This window comes from Ammospiza nelsoni, chromosome 3 (assembly GCF_027579445.1).
Source record: "Ammospiza nelsoni isolate bAmmNel1 chromosome 3, bAmmNel1.pri, whole genome shotgun sequence".
NCBI lineage: Eukaryota > Metazoa > Chordata > Aves > Passeriformes > Passerellidae > Ammospiza > Ammospiza nelsoni.
In genome coordinates this window covers 10,378,840-10,402,128 of record NC_080635.1, presented here as the reverse complement: position 1 = coordinate 10,402,128, position 23,289 = coordinate 10,378,840, and the positions used below count along the sequence as shown (strand labels likewise).

The following is a 23,289-nucleotide window of genomic DNA, read 5'->3' as shown; positions in this document are numbered from 1 at the left end:
GGAACAGAGGAAAGCAAATCAGGAAATCATTTCACCTTCCTGACTCAATTCCACCTGCAGCCTGTGCACACATAAATTCTGCTGTCAGACAGCTTTAACTCCAGCCCTTCCCTGGAGGTTATGAAGGATTTTCATACCTTCAGGTACGACAGCCATACCTGCAAACACAACCCTTACCTGTCTCTGCACATCTCTCTGCCAAATAAAGAAATTTTCCCAGCAGAGGTGATCCTCTTCCAGGCTCCAGGATGGAGCTGCAAACTAAACTCCTTGTCTTCAGCCATGCATTATACAGATTTCTTCCTCAACACACACCTAGCAAAAGCAGCAAAAAGAAATGTATGCAGAAACTGAGGTAATGCTGAAAGTATCTGTGCATAATGTGCAAGTACACATTCTATGTCCAGCTGAACTATTATAAATCCCAATTATATTTTTTGTGACATGTTAACAGTTAGATACAAGCAGTGCATAGGCAGTTGTGAGTAACATATAATATGTGATTTCCTCTGTCACTGACTTCTAACAGTGTTTATTTAGCTGTTGCTTGAACTTTCAGTGATCTAAACCTCCAGAAGGTAAAAATACATTCTGGCCTGAGAAATTGAAAATATTCTCATTAGCCACCCAGATGATTTTACTTGACACCCCAAGAGCACATCTGCAGCCAAGGGTGTATTAAAATAACACAACTTTACTTCCCTCTGGCTCTCATTTTTTGAGTTGTTATAACAAGCTTGTCTAGGCAAACTTATTTATTGTAAAGTTATCACATTTGCACCAAAGTTCTTCACCTTAAACCTTCAAACTCGTTCCTTCAAACAAGTGCCTTCTCCTTGGCACTCATAGGAGCAATAAAGCCTCCTTCAAATGCATCACTTTGAGGTCCAACAAATGAAAAAAATTCTTAGCTGAAAAGTCCATAAAGGCCAGAACTTTTCCTTGGACCAGAGCTCTCTCACTTCTGTATTAACACCAGGATAGAGTGGATAAAAATCAGTCTATTATAGAAATTTATAAAGGAAAATTGGAGGGCTCTGACTGAATATTGACTCAAGCCTTGTAATAATCACATTCTGAGACTCCTGAGGAGTTATGTGTAGGTTCAGAAGCCCAAGGAGACCAGATACTTGAATAATTCTTCTGCTTTTTCTTATCTATCAAGTCCAGGAAGAGGATTTCCCTTTCTACCAACGCTTGTTGCCTGATTTTGCAATCTGAAATCAATATAATTAAAAGAAAAGAATGCTGTGGAGGAGTAGCATACTCATGGCCATATAAGCTGTACATCTGTAAATATGATAAATCACCAGAACTAAGCCATTCAAGTAAGAAAGAGAACTTCCCAGTTTTTCTCCTGATCTCTGTTCTCACCATAAACAGAAATATCTTGCATGGACCATGCTAACTTCCCTCACATACCAAAATGAAACTTCTCCTTGACAGCAGATCTGATCTGAATACAGCACTGATGTGTTCTGGACGGGTGGAGTTTGGGACAAGAGGGGATGAGAGCTGACAAGGCTGCTGCCAGCCCATAGAAGTGTCTCCCTGGTGCCTTTGCAAAAGAGCAAAGGCCATGAAGAATAGCACTGTAAAGAAATCAGCTGAGAGGTTTAGAAAGGTCTGAATTTAAAAAGCCTTGCTGTCCAGGCCTGCATTTTAAAAAGTATTAGTGAAAGCCACATTTAGCATTTCCAGTACCAGGATTTTTTGGTATCCTTTGTGCTCTTCATCAGAGCTTCTTGACATCTGTTTTCTACTCCTCCTCCTTCCTTCCCCATCTCCACAGCCTGTTACTCCTGTTACAGCCTGTAACTCCTGTTGCTTCCAGCTCTACCCTTGTCTGCTCTTTTGTTTTGCCTCACATGCTATGAATTCTTATCTTATTTAGGAAAACTCAAAACCTACAAAACACTGCCAGGTTTATTCTGCTTCCAGCATTCGTATGCAATGTGCCAGAAAAATCCTCAGCATAAGCCAATCAAATAAAATATTCATTTCAGTACCGCCCAAACACAATATTTAGAAAACTCTTAAGGATTGTAGTGAGGATTTTAAGTTCTCTATCGGTGGAGCCCAAGGCTTTGCTATGTAAAGCTGTTGTTTCTCTGCTGTAGCATCGCTGTCACTCAGGGACAGCTCCTAACCCTGCAGCTCTCTCACATCACACAGGGATGCCCATCACCCTCCTGGTGCCCATCAGCCTGGGCTGCCCCCGGGCCTCGGGGATTTGGCTGGGATGGAGCTGAGCCCCAGGGCCCTGCACACAGCAGGGATGGAGCTGAGCTCCGGGACCCTGCACACAGCAGGGATGGAGCAGAGCCCCAGGGCCCTGCACACAGCCGGGATGGGAGCTCGCACAGCCGGGATGGAGCTGAGCCACAGAGCCCTGCACACAGCAGGGATGGGAGCTCGCACAGCCGGGATGGAGCTGAGCCACAGAGCCCTGCACACAGCAGGGATGGGAGCTGAACCCCAGAGCCCTGCACACAGCAGGGATGGGAGCTGAACCCCAGAGCCCTGCACACAGCCGGGATGGGAGCTGAACCCCAGAGCCCTGCACACAGCCGGGATGGGAGCTGAACCCCAGAGCCCTGCACACAGCAGGGATGGGAGCTGAACCCCAGAGCCCTGCACACAGCAGGGATGGGAGCTGAACCCCAGAGCCCTGCACACAGCCGGGGTGGAGCAGAGCCCCAGGGCCCTGCACACAGCCGGGGTGGAGCAGAGCCCCAGGGCCCTGCACACAGCCGGGATGGGAGCTCGCACAGCCGGGATGGAGCTGAGCCCCAGGGCCCTGCACACAACCGGGATCAGCCCGGCTGGAGCTCGGTCCCGTCACTGCCAAGGCGTTCAAAGCAGGTGTCTGTGTGTCTGTCAGTGTGTCTGTAGCGCAGCAAGGCGAGCAGCAGCTCACGCTGGGGCGGCTGTGACTCGAGGGCCCACAGTGACATCTGCTGGAACCGCTCCCTCCGAAGGGCCGCTGGAAGGACGGGTCAAGCCCACACGAGCTCCGTTCCAGAGGGAAGGGAATCGGTAACACGGATTTGTCAGGAATTGCAATCACCGATGCTATTGACAGCGGAGAGCTTGAGGGACAGGCAGGCTGCAGAGCCTGAGCGCGGCTCGCACGGCAGAAGGAATCCCTTGGGAAACACCTCTGGCATCCCAAACCCTCTCCTACCCACTGGGTTTCTTCACACAAAGGCTGAAAACAGAGCCTGCTCTTGCAGTGCAGTCAGAGATAATGTCTGCACAAGCTGGCATCTCCTTTGGATCATTTCATTGAGAGCACAGCTCCTGAGCAGAGTGCGAGGGTCGCTAGGTTTCTAACCGTGTTAAATCCTTCCAAGTTTTCCCAACCATGGATTTCCTCCCCTTCCTTCTTCCAAGCAGAGCGCTAAAATCCTCCAAATCTTAATTGACCAACTTAAGCATCCTCCTAGAGAATATCAAACACATTTGACAGCTTGGAACTGCTTTTCAATTACAAGATTTCAATAGTACTAATTCCACTTAGCATTCCACCTCCATGGCCTTTTTTCTTTCTGCTGCTGCTAACTGAAATCTCTTTCTGTAGAGCTGAAGTTCATCACAGGATTGACAAGCACCTACTTTGGCATTGTGGGTCAAGCCTTTCCTGGTGACCTTTCCATATGCTGAGGATAAGAGCACACACACAAGTGAGAGGCATTGATTGTCCTGGGGATGAGGACACACAGTTCATTTTAGGATATGTGGGAGTGTTCTGCCCCAGTGTGGAGACTCTAAGAGGAGGACTGCTAAGCCAGGATTTTTTTTTTTTAACAGCAGCATAATAAGAGGAAAGAGAAACTGGCAGCAAACAACAAAATTCAGAGGGAGAACAGACAAGTCCACAGCTCATTTTGCAGAACTCAGAGGTTGGGCATCTTGGAGCTTCCAGGAGTGGCAGCAGGACAGAGAGAAGGAAAGAAGGTGCAGGAGAAACAGGCATCACAGAAATTAGAAAAAGAATTTTAAAAAGAAGACAGTTTTTTTACAAATCCTTGTAAGAAAAGCAGTAACAGGTGTTCCACACCTTTCTGTATCCAAAACTTGCAGAACCACAACAACCTGCCTGCCTTAAAATTAAATGGGAAATAGGAAACTCAGGAGGAGCTGACTCATGAATTATTGAAATCCAAGTTACTTAATTTTTAAATTTTAGTTACCCAGTTACAAAGTCTTGACCCTTCTAATGCTGCAATCATATTTATAAAGTGTTTTATCCTATTTTGGGAGCCTGGAGACTTCAAATAAATCATGACCTAACTAGAAAAAGCCTCTCTGGAGGAAGTTGTCACCAGCATGTAGAATATTGTACATGGGCAGGAGGACAATTCAGAATGAGAGTTGCCAAAGGTGACCTCAGCTATTTTGCCCCCCAAAGAGCCAAAAAGTGAGTTAAATGGCTTAAATTGTAGATTCAAAGAAGGCTTGAAAATGCAACAACTTGGTTATCACATTCTTGAGTACAGACACATGGCACAGCTATTCAGTTCAAAGACAAGCAGGGAAGAAAACAAAGCAATCCAAACCCAGATAGGGCAGCTGTCTACATATTCCCATAAACAGGCCAGGTTTTCTGCTTTCATTTCAACAAAGAGATGTCTCACTTGTGGAGGATGTGGCCAAAGTTTTCAGACTGTGTGAAATACTAACAAACTCCTATTCATGTGAATATGGAAAGTAAGAGGGTTTTATTAAATTGTAAATCTGCTGCTAATTCATCAGTCTAGTCTGCAAGTGCCAGTTATAAAAGCCCACATGTTTTGAGGATGAAAATTAAATGTTTTGACTTTGATGAGACTATTCATGTGTCTGAACATGTGTTTATGGTCTTTTCTGGCTGGAGGCCTAACTGCAAATCCTTTATTCTTTAGTGCTACTGGAATAGGAAATAAGCAATAAGAAGTTTTCACTTCTAAGAAATTTTAATATTTGGCTTTTAGCAGGTATTTCCCTGAGTTTCTCAGGAAACATTAAAATTTAGTGAACCCACAAACTTCTTGGGCTTTTTACTGTACTTAAAATCTGATCCACAGTAATACAGACAAAAACAATGGGATTTCTATTTGGCAGAATTGGTCAGAGTGGATGTTTTTATGTTTACTGTAGATCTGGGGAGAAGCTTTGCATATCCAAGGGAAAAAAAAAGAATCTGAAATGTATCTGCCATGGTATATATATACTGCCACTACACAAGAAGATTTAGTTTAATGTTGGAGTGATCCAGCACAAACCCTTCTGAATTAATGAAGCAAACTGAGCTATTTCTATTCAGGTGTACTAACACAAAGTTAAATATTTGTTTTGCTGTTCATCATAGCAAATGTTTGTAGGTTGATTTGTTTGGGTTTGGTTTGGAGGTTTTTTCCAAAATTCAGGAAAAAAATCTAAATTATAAAAATAAATTCATCACAGTTATCTTTTGACAATTTGGTTATGCAGGGAATTTGCCAACCACCATCAACATATTTATATGGGTTTCACTGCTAAATGCACCTTAGCTGCTGGCACTCCTACCAGATGAAAACATTTTAAAGACTTGATAATATTTCTATTTATTTTATTCCTGTATATGTTGATGTCTATGTAAATGCTACTGAAGAGCAGTCTCATTCTGTTCAAATCTTGGATCCTTCGTTCAAACCTTGAATCCTTAGTTCAGAGTTCCATATTTTATCAAAATTTTAAATTCCTAATAATTACTCTGACAGTCAGAATGTGTCCCATTTTCTAAATCTTCTTATAATTTTTTTCTTGAAAGTTATAGGTATTGAGTTTATTTTCCAGAACATACACGATCTGATTGTGAACATCCCTTTGAATTATTTAAAAAATATTCTACCTGAATGGGAATGAATATTGGTCACTAAAATTTTTGTGTGCTTTATTGCCTTCTAATTTCTGAAAACTGGAGATTATGGACCCCTTTTCTAGTCACTGTTTGATCAATATTTTCAACATATTGAAAATAATGGTCTGACTTCCAAAAACATTTTTTTAAAATTCTCTCTATAGGCAGAATTAATTTTAAAAACTGTGAACAATGGTTGAAACATGAGGGCTTTTGTTTCCAAGCCAGAACAACCAGGATACAAATATTTCTATAAAACAATCCACTGATCTCACTGACAACTTACACTAACACTCTGAGAAAGATCGTTTTTAAATAGCAAATTTCAACATTCAACTCAGAGGACATCACCAAAACAAAACAAAAAGAAAGAAAACTCCAAAATAGCATAGAATATGAGCAAACTATTACAGAAACTCAAATTGCTTGTCATTAAGAGGAAGGAGGAAAGCCATCACTATGATAAAGCACTGCTCTGTAAAAGTATTAACCAGTCATTTAGTCCAGCTGACAGCTCTAATGCTTCAAGAGCTTCGAAGATTTCTCAACTAGAAATGTAGTAGTGCCAAAAATACGTCAAATGGGCCTTTAAAAAGTCATTCTATGCCTTCTACTATGCTAACACTGCACTTTTGATCACTGGATTTAGCTCCAAGAGTTTATGAAATGAGTGAATTCTTTTTGACCCTTTTCATAATCCCTACAGCATAAACTCATCCCATTGTCCACCCAGGAAGGCAGACAAGATAGAAGGGACATTCTCTGGTTAGCCTGCAACATTATTAACTCATCTGGAACCACTTGGCAGGAAATCACACAGAAGAAGGTAATTATTCCTCTTTTTATGTAATTCCTTCATGCTTCAGACCAGGTTAAGCATTCTCTTAGGAACCCCCTGGCCTTGTCCCCTTGTAAGAAATAACACAAGTCACACAAAGAGGTATCTCTTCACTGCCTAATACGTTCACAGGCTCCAATAACCACTCTAATTTGGAACTATCTGGTAATCAGACAGTGTGGGAAAGGGACTTGTAAAGAGTTCTCAGGGCCTGACAGAAGGCCCACACACTGTATGCATCTGAATGCAAACATTGAGATAAGAAATGCTGACTTAGAAATAAGCCATGGAATAGGACAGATATTGTTGAGAAAGAAATGGAGCTAGAAAAAAATTTCAAAGGATGGCCTTGCAAATAAGACTAGGATACTTTAAAAAAATAAAGCTATAAAAGATACATTGTCATGAAACCTACAAAAATAGTTTTATATGATTGGCTTGAAAACAGCTACAATATAGCATGACAAAAAACTAATAAACCAAGAAACACTTATAGTATTTTGTAATTAATAAATAGTTATTATTAACTTCTGACTGTGAAAGCATAAATTATAACATCTATATTATCTCACCCTTCTCATAAGACTAAAAATAAAATAAAAATTTTTAAAATACCTCTCAATTACCCTATCTCTAAGTCAAAAAAAAAAATGCTATTCAACAAGACCGCTCTATATAATCAGTGCCTCAAGACCTAGCAGCAATTCCTATGATGCCAGACTGGTGGTGATTCCCTTCCTGATGCCATGCAGCAAAGCACCTTCTTCCAAACCAATGTATGCCATCAAACTTTGGAAATCCAGTAATTATCTTTCATCTCTGCCCATGCCCACCTGCAAGCAGATGCTGGTTTTCCTGGCCAGGGCACGTGGAGCAATGGAGAACATTCTCTCAGATCCACAGAGTTATCCCTGGGGTTGTCCTGTGCAGGGCCAGGAGCTGGGCTTTAATGATCCTTTTGGGAGCCTTCCAACTCAGGATATTTTATGATTTTACACAGCCAGCATGCAGAAAAGTGGAGCTTGGCCATGGATCCCTCTGTGCTCTGATAAATATTCATGATCTCACAAAATTTCACACTTTTCTCACATGAATATATGATTATGGGTTGCTGCCAGAAAGTCAAGGCAGGGCATCAACACCAACAAATGCTTTCTGCTTTTACTACTGGTGTAATGTCATATATCCCTCTACCTCCAAACACCCAAATAAGAGAATAAAGGGCATCTTCCAGGATCTTTTTGATGTGACAGTGATGCTTTCAAAACTCATAATTAAACATAAACCCCTAGAAAGCCTTAGGTAAAGTTGTTCTGCTGCAAAAGCTGACAAAGGTGCAAAAGCAAGTGATGATAATCTATTGCCAAACACACCTGACCTGCAAAAATGTAAACCAAAATCAAACCCAGCATTATCTATGAATATTGTATTTGCAGGGATGCCCCAACAAAGGCAGGAATGATGCATCTGACTCCATGCTCTCAGAAGGCTAATATATTACTTTATAATTGTATATTATATTAAAGAATACTATACTATACGAAAGAATACAGAAAAGATACTTACTGAATGCTAAAAAGATAATAATGAAAACTCACAACTCTTTCCAGAGTCTCAACACAGCTTGGCCCCAACTGGCCAATGAGTGAAAACAACTCACAGCAGAATCCAATGAAACAATCACCTGTGGGTAAACAATCTCCAAACACATTCCACATGAGCACAACACAGAAAAAGCAAATGAAATAAGAATTGTTTTCCTTTTCTCTGAGGCCTCGGCTTCCCAGGAGAAAAATCCTGGGCAAAGGGATTCTTTCAGAGAATGTGAAAGCCACATATGAACACCTCTTTTTTGGCTAAACCACAACTTGGGAAAGTTATTGCATCGTAGGGCTAAGGCTCACTGTTTAATGTGACCGTGCCCAAATATGAACCAGTCCATCAGCTGTTTAATTAGCAGCAGAACAGGCATACCAAATTAAATGCCAGTAAGTAACAAACCCCAACAGCCCAAGGCCTAGTTGTTCACTTTGTGCCACATTGATACTCTTAACCCAGAAATTTCTTCTTTCCTTTATAAACTGCTCTCTCCCTTAATTACTTTGGCAAAGTGTAAAGGAATCAACAAATTAAGGTTGAGCAGAGTGGCAGGCAATCCTGCTCCTGAAGCTGGATATTTCATCATCCCAATTCTTTCCTGAGTGCTGCTGATTTTAATCTGTATTTTACAGGGTAACAGGCTGTTCTTCCATCTCTGCCAGGGGAGTAGGGAGGCAGGTTTGAGGTGGATTTATGAAGAAACAATAATCCTCAAATCACTTGCAATTCCATCACCCTTCAGCCAGGAAATTCTCATTCTATTTAGCATGTGTGTTAAGGGCCCTGGTGGGATGGAAGTGGTGGAGGCACAGTCAACTGCTGCCACATACACAGAGTGGTAACTTCAGTTGTAAATTATGACACAGAAAGTACCTGTAACGGCAAAAGGCATCTCTGAATCATGCAGGGAGCTGTTCTGAAGCCTCCCTCTGCTTAGTTATTTCTCTTCCCTTCCTCTCAGAAGGCTCTCATTCCCTGTAGACTCTGTACAATTTTTTTCCCCACAGATTTATGTCTTCTTACTATCTACAGACATTGTTGAAGCCTGCAGAAGGAACTAAGCACACTCCAGCAATGCTATTCCAGAAGATGTTAAATTTCAACTACTTAAAAAGGAGTTTCTAAAATCGAGGTAAGCTCAACAATAAATATTACCATCAACATCCTTCCATTTTTTTTCCCCCTCAGACGCATCAACTCTGTCTCCTGAAGTGGTCTCTGATTCAAATAGGATCTCCAGACCATGGTCCTGCTAACACACTCCATTCCAAACACATTTAAAGCTTCACAATGATCAAAGATGACAATGTCAACACTCACAAAAGATGTTCTTTAAAGCACTCTGTTTCTGCCACTAAAATTCTTTACACCAACAGCCTTTATTTCCAGCATAAATTGTAAGAAGAACATTTTAATGAGTGTCATATTTGTAGTGTGGCTTATATTTCCTTCTCTGTGCTGTATTCCACTTCCCCTAAGTTTTTCTCCAGTGCAGTTTCTGGCTTTGCTTCCACAACTCAGCCTTACTGAGAAAACTTCAATATGGAGAATATTCTCCAAAATTGCAGCAAATTAATGCTGCATTTCTGTCTTTTGGAGGAAAAAGTAATCAAGCCTCTTCAGCATTCTTAGGAAGTAAATATATCAGAAAAATTTACAAGGCTTCCTAGGAAATCACCTGTGAAGGTCAAGAATTTTAAACCTCTGGCATGCCATAAAGAACATTTCCCATCAAAACAGCACATTTACATAATATTTACATGTATATTGTGACCAATTCATATGGCACAGTGCCAGTTACACTGAGACTGACAGGAACTGTCATGGCCTAATGAGAGCAAGCTTCTCCTTCTAGATTTTAGAGGTAGAAAGGCCCAATTATAATGGTCTGGTTGAGCTGCTGAGTACCAACAGCCACAGAAAGTCATCCAGTAGTTTCCATGTTGAGTCAAAATAATTCACAGATATATCAGCACAAATGTCTGTCAAAAAGTATCCAGTTCCATTTAAAGATTTCCCTCAGGGAGCAATAAATGATTGTTTTTTGTTTCTCTTACCTAGCTGATACTTTTATCTTGTTTCAGAAAGGAATTTTCCAATTCAGGTATCTTTCCTCACAATGGAGATTTTAATTTTAGGCATCAGTAGCTACTTTTTAACTTTCTCTTCAGCATATAAATATTTATACACCATATTTATAAATTAGAGAAGAAAAATCTCAAAAATATGCTGCTTAGTCATGGGGGATGAATAACATGACTCACAAAGACTGAGATGGTAACAAGTTAATACAAATCATGCACTGTACCAAATGTTCCCTTAGACAGGGTCTAATAATCCCCAAAATTTTGCTTTCTATGAGGAATGAAATGGCCCACGGTGCCTCTTCTGAAGGTTTTTTAGTCACGATGGTTTGGTTAGTTACTAGGATTGTATACACAGTGCACACTGATGAACAAAGCCACCTTTTCATCCATTTTCCAAGTAATTTCTGATGTGACTCAGTGCAGGCTCCTCACAGCTCAGTGGTGATGTACAGAGGTTCCCACACAGCTATCATTATGCCAGGAAAAGACTTGGTTTCACTCATACATTTTGAATACATGGTTTTCTGCATTTTCAAGCCTTTCAAAAAGCTTAACTCAAGTGCTAGCATTACAAAACCATCCTTTTGGCAACCATTATTTATCCCTGCACAGTTCATTAGCCCTTCTCCCTTGTGGTTTGATTTAGACAAAAAACATGTCCAATTCTTGTTTCTACTCAGGTGACACTTCAATGGGACCTTGGAACCCCTTTAGTGTCTGAGGAGAGAGAACTGTGAAAGGAAAACGCCTGTGCTGCTTGCAGGGTCCTGGTACTCAAAGGGAAAAGTAGGGGAGAAAAGTGTTTGGATGGAGGTGAAGAAAAAGGGTCTGACTGAGGGAGGGTTTGCTTGGTTGGGTTTTGGGGGAGAGGGACCAGGGGTCACATAACACTTCAAAATCTGACCTAAATTCTTCCAGTTTAAAAGATAAAATAGAAGATAAATTACATATCCAGATATGAGCTGCTACAAGCTTTTTGTCTAAAGCCTGAAAACACAAATATAATTAATTTTGGTCATCACATTAAAAAAACCATATATAGGGAATTATCACAAGGTAATTTTTGCAGCCTCCCTCCCCCATCATTTTACTTCTTGTTCCCATCTTCAGCACTGTGTTAAAAATAAAAAAAAAAAAAAAAAAAGGCAAAGGTAACAAACCAGAGTAAATAAATTAACCTAAATGTGTAATTTAGGCACCCAACTGCCAGAGACTTCTATTTCACACCACTAATTCAATACCTCACAATAATTTTAAGAAGAATCCTGACAGAAAGGTTCGTTTTCTTTCTTCTGCCACAGCTTTTAAATTGCATCTGCTCTCCCTGTTGGTTGCAGAGCCTTTGCACATCTTCCATCTATGTTGTATTTTTCCTGGTGTCCACAGCTACAGCTCAAGTTCCCTAGTTTATCATATCCCTTCATAATTCAAGTCAGCAATATCACTAGTGCATAAAACTTAATCTCACTGGTTATCTACAGTGAATGCCAAGTGAAATGAAAGTCACATCCATAACTCATTCCCAGAAGCCTCCAACCAGTCTTTCATGCCTGTTTTTAACCATGTCATTTGGTGAGGAAAACTAACACTTCTTAGCTCCAAATAAATACTGAAGTAGTTCAGCTAGAGATGAAATATTCTTCTAATCTTACATACTTAGCAAAAAAGAGTGGAACAGACTGAAAAGGCTGATGTCAAAATTACTTTCCACATAGATTAACACAGAAAGATTAGAAGGCAAAGCAGTTTTCTAAAATCAGCAGTTTAAAAGAGAGGATTGTGATGAAAATCTTCATATCCTGCATGTGGATGAGAATGAAAATCAATAGCAGACAATTAAATGGATGGCTCTGGTATCCTTGGAAAAGGGAGACACTTCAAAATTGCTGCCCAGCTGCAATCTTTGTACTATTCTCTTCTCCTTTTATGTAAAGCTCAAGGACAAGGAGGCAAAAATCTGAAATTACAGAAATTACGAACAAAAAACCTTATAGAAATGGAGGACTCTCAAAACAGACCAACAAAAAAAGACATTAAGAATGAGGAGACCACTGACTGACATAAAACACATTATTTATGCTCATAAACACCAATCATATACTGAATGGTAAACTGGTAGTCATATATATGATTTTCAATGGTTTTGCCCTTCAATTATTTTATAAGGAGTTGAGAGGAGAAATTTCTCAGGAAATTCCAGTGCTGAAAACACTGCTGAATCCCAGGACATCTCTTTGGGAAGATACATTTGGAGATTCAAGACACTTCAAGCCAACATGAACATCAACCGAATTCAATTACCACCAAGTAGAGAAATCCACTGGTGACCCAGGTCCTGAACTTTGCTATCAGCTGCACATTTGTCAATTGGAGAAAAGAAACCAAGGTTCTTGACCAACAAAAGCTCCTCAGGGGCTTTTGTTTTCATGTTTTCATCTTATTAGTGTTAACTACAAAACTTGGATTTGTTAGCCAGCATGCACCAAGCCAACGATTACACGAGAGAGACACAGATTATTTATTTCAGAGTTGCACAAGCCTGGCTGCTCAGTGGTGTTCCACAGATCAAGCATGTCAGCTATCAAAACTTTTTACTAATTATGCATCTTATCATACAAAGGATTTGGAGTTCATTGGCTACAAGTGACACAGCTCTCTTATTGTCCTAGGTGACATAAAAAGGTGTATTCAACACATATTTATCAATTGTTTTATATTGCCATGTTTTATCAAAAATTTTAACATGTTAAGTTTTTGAAGAGGGAGGAGAAGGAAGAGATAGGTGAAGAATGCAAATATGATATCAATTTTTACTTAAAGCCTAGCCCTGCTGAATGGGGCAATTTTGTTATTATGCCCAACCAGGGCAGGATTTCACATGAATTTTACGTGAAATAATCTTATTCAAATTTCACCTACAGCCATTTAGAGCTGCAACTGAAAAATTCTTTCTGTTTTGCGTGGACATTGGATAAAAATCTGAATGGCATCTTATTTTAAAGATGATAAAGCATATCTTTTTTTTAAACTAAAAGAAACAGACTCACACCCTCCCAAAAAAAAAAAAATCACCAGGGGCCAATGGAAGTAGTAGAGCAGAAATCCCACCAGATTTCCCCATACTGTCTGCAGAGTATCCACCAGGAAACACATCATCCCATCATCAGAAATGGAACATTATACACATGCCTATGCCTGAATCATTTAGTTTTAAAGATTAAATCTGTATTCTGCATAGTAAAGAGCAATTCAAAATGGAAATGGAATGGATAAAAAAGTTGCTCCTTAGATCTGCAGCACTGTCCTTGAGAAACCAAGGTCAGAGCATTGCTAAAGAGATAAAAATCAGTGTTGTTCTTAAAAAAAAATACTATGTTACACTTCACAAGCACTAAATGAAAATATAAACCTCACTGCAAAATCTTTATATATTAAATTATAATTGATTGCTTAAACCACTTTTTTTTTTTTCTCCCATTGACCATTATCCAATAAATTTTTTTATGCAAGCTGGCAGAGGTAAATAGGTGTAACTAAACATCTGCTCACCTGATCCAGGAACAGCCTGATTTGACCAGGCAGATTCAGGCATCACAGGAACATCAAAGAGCACACATGTACTGACCCTGTGCTTATGAACTTCAGCTTTCCTGAATACTTGAATATGACCCATAATTTTCATTCCCTTCACATCAACCAGTCTTCCCTGACAACTTTTTCATTAAAAATGAAAGAAAATTATCAGCCCAATTTTTTGAATTGCAGAGAAGTCTAAGGAAAAAATCTGTATGCAACTGCTGCTTGGAGGGGCAAAAAGCATGAACAGCAAATGAAATCCACACAATAAAAATTCCTCAAAAGCCATGTAATCCTCTGAATTATGCTCACATATTTTCTGGTTTTTATTTTACATGGACTCTGACCAGGAAATCTATTTCTACAGAAACATTTTCACCGAGCTTGCAATTTTCATGCCATCAGTTTTGCTGCTGAATTTGAAATGGGAAGCACAGAAAGACTGACATCTGTGGAGTGCAGATCATGCTGTGTTGGGCAGTCCACAAAAGACCTGCTTATCAGAATCTCTGAAGCTATGAAAATATGGTAATATTTCCCTGGAACTGTGCATACTGAAAATACCAACAGTGCTGGTGCCAACTCAGAGGGAAACAAAGATTTTGAAGTTAGATAATGAGATAAAATCCTCCTCTCCTAACACTACAAGCAAACCCATGAATTTTTGAAATAATTTATAATGCTGTGGGAGGCAGTATTGCTTTATTGTCATTTATAAAAGATAAAGTACCCTCAGTAAAACAGGAGAGGAAAACAAAAGAGAAGAAAAAAATTGTGTCTCTCTTCCAAGCTTCTCAGAGCTAAGCCTGTAAGCTTGCTATGTTTTATGCCTGAGCAGTATGAATGAGGTTGATCATTTTTTTTTAAATATTTTTTAAAATTAATATAAGACTACTTGATACAGGGGCAGGACTTGTGCCAGCTTTGCTGTGAATTGATTGATTCATTTCTCATTGACACAAATGGCCTGAGTAAACTAAGAGTGCTTTTCATTTCCTGCTGACATAGTTTTGAACACTATTTTATTGAGTCCTGGCCCTGCAGCCAGGAGTCCCATCTTATCTTGTTTTGGAGCAATTCTTAAAGTGAACCTGATAGAATGTACTATGCATCCTAAAACTAAGACAAAAAAAAATTGAAATAACACTGTAAAATAATCTGCCTATTTCTGAATGCTAAAACATGTGCAACAGGGAGTTGAGATGATTATTTGTGCCTTACATGTGTGCCAGAGAATACACAACCAAAGACAGCTGAAATGATACTGCCTAAATGTAATACACAGCAATTCCCTGCCCAGACAGGAAAATAATGAGAGAAAGGAAGGAAAAGATAAAGTGAAAAACCGGCAGTGAGGAACATTCTCAATCCCCCAATGCCAGTGAGGAGCAGAACTGTAAATAGGATACCCAAGCACCTTAATTTGCACACCAAACCCCATCATTGCCAGCTTGGGAAACTTGCAGGAAGGTTCTAACTCACCAATGTCACCATGATATTTTCTGAAAAATCCTCTTTGCCCAGGATTTTCTCCTGGCAAGCTGAGAGGCCTCAGAAAAGAATGAAAGCAATAATTATCTGATCGCTTGGGAATGTGGTCTGGTCATCGCTTACCAACAGGTGCATCTTTGATTGGTTCCATGTGAATTGTTGTTAATTAATGACCAATCACCATCAGCTGTGTCAGACTGAGGAGCCAGTCACAAGCTTTCATTATCATTGTTTTCCAGTCTTCTGATGTATCCTTTCTCTTCCTTTCATATAATTTTAGTATATCATGCCTATAATAAATATAATAAATAAAATATAATAATAAAATGTGTAATGTAATATTATATATTATATATTGTATAGTATATATTATATAGTATATATTATACAGTATATATATTTTATATAATATATTTTATATATTATATATTATATATATGTTATATATAATATATAACATCATATATTATATTATATAATATATGTTATATGTTGTGTTATGTGTTGTGGTGTGTTGTGTGTCATGTTATGTTATATTAATATAAAATAATAAATCAGCCTTCTGAGAACATGGAGTCAAATTCTCATCTCTCACCTCATCCTGGGGACCCTCACAAACACCACACTACAACATTGCTGGTTACTGAATACATTTTTAACCCAGGGCAAGGCATGTAGCTACACATTATTCCTACATTTAGAAAGCCAGTCTATCAAGAGATAAACAGATACCAAGAGACAAACTGTCTCCAGTGAATTTTGCAGCACATTAAATATCCTGTGTTGGAGAAGCGGTCCATAACACATAAATCACACAAGTGAGCATATGTGAACATAACACATAACCCACACAAGCCATGGCACTTCCATGTGAAATAAAGGCAAGAGGACACCTCAAATAAAGCACTCAGGTGTAATGACATGTACAGATCATGACAGGGCAGCTGTCCTTCCTCCAGAAAGTGGGAAACAAGGGGGTAAAAAAGACTCCAGTCATGAAAGGTCACCAAACAGATAATAAATTACCAGGTGGGGTTTGCTGCACCTGCAGCTCTGGGTTCAAAGCAAGCCTGTTCTGGCCTTCCATCTCTCATGTGATTTTATTTAGGTAACTACACTTTAGTTTCAAGCTCTATCAAGCACTATGTACATTTTGGGTACTGAATGTTTTTAATTAAGTGTATTTATATGCTACTATATTTAAAGAGAGATGCACAAAGAGCAGAGAACTGAAATAATTTGATTCACACAATTTAGCCTGGGTTTTGTATCTCGGGTCTCAAATACTCAAAATGGTACCAGTGTTTTACAGCCAACTTGGACAGAAAATGTGTTTGGGTAAAATATATTTTACTGGATTTACCCAAATTAACAGCTGCAGTAAAATTATAGTATAACTGAAAAAACATCCATAAATGTGATTAGAATTGAGCTTTTTATAACAGAGCAAAAGACAGTAAAAACCAGTTAATAAATAGATAATTATTACATTCAGTCCAGCGAGTAATTCAGGTGATTTATCTTTCTGTCTTCATATGGTCCATCTATGCATCACTATAGATTTTCAGATATTTTGTCATTAAATTTGCTAACAAAACAGCTTTTACTGGGCACCTTGTCAAAGGCAATCCCAGTGTTTAATGCAATGATTAATATTTTTTATAATCTAATTACAATTTTTTATAATCTAATTACTGCAGCCTGAAATTGAATACAAATTTTAAAATTCACTTTGTGAATAAGAGTCCATAGTCTTAACATTTTCAAATTTAATGACTAATTTAGTGACTAATACACACACTATAATAATAAATAAAAATCACCTACTAATTACAGTTAGAAGGCTATAGATAATTCTGGTCACTTTTTAAATTTTCTTGGAACCAAAGAAAGGAAAGCTACAATATTTTCATTTTTATAAACAAGAATCAGTTTCAGTGTTGATAGTGGAGATAAAGTTACTTCTGAAACTCTTCAAAGGAAATTCTTTTTGGGGAATTTTTAAGGTCACAATATATGATCCTTTTTTGTGTGTGTGTCCTGGTTTTATTTCCAGGTAGAATGCACACTTTTTGTCCCTTAAGCTGCACTTTTAAAAATTTTCATCTTTTCTCTTAAACCAGAATACAAAAACTGCAAGTCTTAAAAAGTCCTTTCTATAAAGTACCCATTATATCACAGAAAAATCTCCAAAATAAAGCTTAAATTAATTTTATACAACAAGCTGTGAAAATGTACCCAAGATGTAATAGACTCTTAGAGTCCATGATTTTTCCATAATTCTGATTTTGATTTATATTCAACAGATAAGTCATAAAAACCCACACAAGTTTTTACTCAATCAGAAGCCGAATGTATGACCAGGCACTTCCAAGAAAACATAGTAGTTTTATAGAAAGAACTCAGCCGAAATATACCAATTTACCTCAGCCAAATTTCACACACAAGAACTGGAATATCACACACACTATTCATTGTTGCTGAGGTTGGATAGATACACCTTTAAAGCTATTTGACAGCATGATGCTCTTCAGGTACGTGTCATTTAAATATTTACTACATGATTACTTAGATGAAGTTTCCATTATTTCTGTAAGCAATTTCTGGGGGAAATCAAACTTGGAAAAACACGAAAATACTAAAGCACTATGTGGTCATGCTTGCAGAAATAGCAAAACTAATGTGCAGCATGAATAATTTCTAGCCCTACTCAGAGCTTGAAATAGAAGGAAGTTATCAAGGAATTTTAATCAAAACAAATTTCTGAGGACGCAGGAGGCCATTCCATAAACCAATAAATAAACATTCTGAATGGACAACACACACCCACCTCAGGGGATGCTGCAGGAAACCATGTAAAGAACCAGAACATGAAAATCAACAATTTCAACCAGTCAGCTTTACAGGGGCTGATTCTGCCTTGATTTATACCAGTTTAAATCAGAATCTCATTATATCTACATAACAATCCATCTCCCTGACGAGAGGCCGGCTGCTTTTTGCAGGCTCAGGCTGCTCAGCAGTCACTGCAAACCTACAAAGAAATGCTCACTGCGCTCTGCTGACTCACTGCAGCTTTTGATTTATTCCAGCTGGCAAGAAGAGGAGACAGAGTGTGGCTGGGAGGGGTGGAATTGGGCTGGGTGCCTGTCAGGTGAGGAATGCCTCGAGGTTGTGGTCACTTCAGTATTAATGAAATATTCTCTGACAATATTCTCCCCCTCCTCAGAGCCTTTCCAGCCTACAAGTAGGAGTGCATGGAGATTTGGACAAGCAAATGAATTCTGCACACACCTTCCAGACCAAGGCACTGTTTACATTCACAGGTTAATTATTGCTTATATTTGCCTCTAATCTGTATATGTGTCTTAAACGATCCACCCAAAGTGTGCTCTTTCAATTAAGAGTAATCTGCAATTACTTCCAGCCAGGGTGTAGTCTTGCCTGCCAATTAATTACAGAGTTTGTGGGAAGTGTATACAAACTAGGCAAATGAAAGGCTAAATACAGAAAAGCAATCATCCTGATGAGGCAGGAAATAAAAATGTCCTCGGGTATTTCATGACTCTGTTCTTGTGTCCACAACCAAAGAGAACTCACTAAAACTCCACTGGCGATTTTCCAGCGTGCCAAAAGGATGTTTCCTACATTTAGCTTGCAGGACTAATTGTGCATTCCAAAATGTGAGACTCTTAATGGCAACAGCAGATCAGTCCTTCTTTTAAAAGTTACAAATGTTTTTTAATGCCTTTTTCCTAACAGTACCTTGACTTCATAACTGCTGTAATTAATGTTGACAGGAGCTGTTCTCCCTAATTTTTCACAGTTTTTTCAATGTACCATCACTAGTTTAAAAGTTAGAGGGGGAAAAAGGAACTTACTGTAGGAAAACATCTGAATTATTAAGTTCAGTCATCTGAAAATTTATTTTATAATTGATCTGACAAACTTCTCATGTTCCTTTTCAGGCTTCCCCTAAATGTCTGACTGGAACTACTGGGACTGTTCTTTTAGTTTCTAGACTTAAATATACTCATTCTACTCTATAGCCACATGCTTTTGTGCTGATATTTTATCCTGACTTTTATTTCAGAAAAGACATAATTATATTGTGAGATTCAGTGCCACAAGATGTTGGAATTATAAAGGGATAAATGAGAAAATGTGGAAATTAAAATATATTACCTCAGAACTCTATCAGGAATTCCAGCAAGGGCTATTAAAATTTATATATAACTTTCTGCACTTCAGATTGAGAATGTAAAGTAGAAAAAATATAACTCTGCACTTTTTAGTCCCTGAATTATTGTCATAAGCATCCAATACTGGCTAGCAGCAAAGAAAAGACACTGGAACATAGATACCTCCTGGGCTGTCCATAAACCATATTTTCCATGTAAATATAAATCGAGCTAAAACTCTTAGACTAGTCACAGATTCTTTTCCACTTAATCTAATATTTTTCACTTTATCTAAATTGCCAAAAGAAAACCTTTCACTCTAAATATTGAATTAAGCTAAAGATATCCAGTGCAGTCCCTGCTAGATTCTGTGATGGAATGGCATTTTATTTTATAAAAAATTAAGGATAGAAGTAATTAAACCCATTTTTTTGTTTTTGTTTTTCTTTTCTTTCAAGGAATTCTTGAAAAGACCTCTAGATATTAAACACAAGCAGTCAAAACCATGCCTATGATGAAACTGTTCATAAATGAGGCCATAAACAGTAACCTTTTCATTAGCCTTATCCACATGAAAGAAATTTCCCTTTGAACTAATTACTTTTTTCAGTAAGTGTACAGCTTGACAGCACTGGATGTGACAGTAACAATAAGACAAATTTTGCTTCTGCACCAGGCACTGAGAGGGCATTGCCATGGGAACATTTGTCGCTTTACCCCTTCTGTGCTGAGATTCATTGCTTTGAACGTGCCCAGACCCACGAGGCTCTTGGCCTGAATATTTTAATTTTTGATGAGGGAGGGATTGAGGGGCCAGAGGAGGAGAGACAAGATGCTTGTGCAGCCTGGAGAAATAAATTTATGAAAATCCCCTCATGGTGAGCTGTCTCCTCCTGACTGAATCAGGCTTTTGGTGCTGCCCCTAAACCATGACCAACCATGGATTTTGAACCCAAAACACATTTCCATAGGGAGTAAGCAGGCAGGCATGAAATCCTGCCAGGAAATTATATCTCTTGGCAGATACACTACAGCAACATCTTCCCTCTAATTCAGTGGGAATTTATTCAGGCAACAGGTGCAAAAATGTGGGATCTCAGCACCTCAGGACTGATGTGCAGAGAGACCGAGACCACTCTTGGGGGGCTCGGGAGTCCTGGAATGTTGCCAGAAGTGTCTGGTGGCTGGACTTTGATCCTACAAGGGAGACGACACCTGTATGAGGATGGGAGGATTTCACTGGGGTAAATGGTGAAGGGATAAGTTAATTAGAGTGTAAAATACAGGGTTTAGGATTTCTGTACAGGGGGGTTTAGAGAAGTAAGATGGAGGAATTGGGGCATGTCCTGTCCTTCTTCTTCTTCTTCCTCGCCTCCATCTTCTGTGGTGATGCTGGCACTTTGGGATTGGTTATTACTAGAAGTGCACTGATCAATAAGGGTGACAGGTATTGGGGGAAAAAGGTAAATATTGTATACGTAATTTTGAGTATAAAGATAGGTGAGCACCCCGGGGGCTCTCGGTGTGCCCATGGCTGGCTTGCTGTGCAGACCTCTGTCGGGCCGAGAGAAAATCTTTTAGATAAACAACTAATAAATACTGAAGAACGAGAAAAAACCTCAAGCCTCTTCTCGTCCTTTGAAGCGCGGGCTCTTCAAGGCCATCCCCGAGCCTCTCCGGGCCATAAATCAGCCGGTAGAAATCCGGCACAAAAAGAGCCTCTGAAAAGCTGATGCCAGCTCACATCCCCAAAAATCAGGACACGCTTCTCCAGAGACCAAGGCAAGTGAATGATTAGGCTATGGCAAGATTAAGGGTTAAAGACTGTTTTGTCCTCTCAATATATTTGTTCTACTGCCTTTAAATATTAGGATTTGGGTTGCTGGGTTTTCAACAAAAACCAAATATCAATCATAGAGCCATGATTTGGGCTGGAAGGGAACTTATAGATCCCCCAATTCCACCCTACCCCACAGGGACCCAATATTAAAGGGTATATACCCTTTGTATTAAAGGTGTCATACCTGCTTACTATGATAGAAATTTCTTGTTTACTTATAAAATATTGCTGTACTGATTTAGATTTCTTTCTAAGGGAAAAAAATCTGTTTGCATTAAGTGACCATTCCTGGCCATTCATCCCTGCGTAGTATTTTTGCCTTGCAAAGGTTTTTGTAGTACTTATTATTTTGAAAACCTGAGGTCATTGGCTCAGTTCCGAGAGAGGCACAAATGCTCCTAAATCACAACAAATATCCTTGTGTCAGCAAAGTGCTGTGTGGAGTAACATGTCTGAGAAGGCTCCAGAAGAAAAAAGATAGTGCAGAAATAAATAAAATTCCTCACTTTTGTTGATTATTCTTGAAAACTGTTCTATCTCAATGTCATGAATGAAGTATTCTTATAGAGACAGGCTTTCAGAAGTTAAGCAGGTTTTTGTTAGAAAGCTTAAAAGAAAATTTAAAGATGCAAAACTCTGGAGAATTTTATCTTCTTTAAGAAGAAGGATAATTAAGTGAAAATTTCCAAAAAAGGAGCAGATGTTACTCTATGAAGCAACAGTAGAGCAAGTGAAATTATGGCCTGAGAGGAGCTTTGCTCAGAGCCATAATTTTAGACACTCAACACCTACAACTAGGGTCAGATTGAAAATGAGCTACCTGATGTGTGAAAGCCTAATGCATCCCACTGGATGTTTTCCTATGCTTTCAAATTGAACAAAAGAAACATATGCTTCTGGTCTGGGGTGCTGAGCAGCCATTTGTCAGAGACTTTTCAAAAGAATTTTTTTTAATCTCATTATATGGAGATAAACACTCAGTATCCTGTATCCTGCAAAAATAGGACTTTGGTCTGCAAAAATATCCCCCAATGGTTTGTTTTAATATTTGGATGTTTCACTTCAATACTATTTTATATTTGAAACATTTTTTGTACAGTCTTATCATTGGTATTGTAAAAGCAGTTCAAAACAAACTGAAACAAAAATTATTATAAAAGCTTTGCACATCTCAGCATGGAGCACTTTTGCTGGGATTTCTGCCTACAAAAAGACAATGTCACCACAAATGCACATGTTCACCTGAAGCTGAGAGTCAATAAATATTTTACTGCTAAAAAAGAATTGTCCTTGGATCCTGAAATTGCTACTGTAATTAAGTGAAAAACATATGATTATTTCAAGGGCCAATTCTTGCCTACTTCTGCAGAATCTATCCCAGCAATTATGGTGATGTGTCATCAGCTGCAAGTTACTTTAATATCTTGTTTGTTAGACATGACTCCTACATACAAAAGTGCTTTAGTTCCTTAATTTGCAAAATACTTTAGCACATAAGCATCAAAGCTCTTTTAAGAGCTACAGAACTGTCATCCACTATAGGAGGCAACAGCAAATTAAATTGGGAGGGGGAAAGAGGAGGGGAAAATTATAATGGGTGTACAGAATATCAGAGTATTGAGTCAGGAACATACATTTAGACTAATTAAGGGTTCCTTTCAACTAACTGGACTAACCAGGATTAGCTAACTGTTGGATTTTGGCTTGGCACCTGGGAATTGTTTGTTGATGGGAATTGCAGTTTGGGCTGCTCTCAGGTCAGGGAAACGCCATGCCTTCACTGGGAGACCGTA

General features: G+C 38.8%; 1 long non-coding RNA gene across 1 annotated transcript in view; it reads right to left on the bottom strand.

Moving 5' to 3' along the window:
* Positions 1–23,289, bottom strand: part of LOC132071653 (uncharacterized) — a 38,847-nt gene that overhangs the window by 2,968 nt on the left and 12,590 nt on the right. Inside the window, exon 2 of the long non-coding RNA XR_009418163.1 lies at positions 178–315. This is a non-coding gene — a long non-coding RNA (uncharacterized LOC132071653). The remainder of the gene's footprint in view (positions 1–177; positions 316–23,289) is intronic.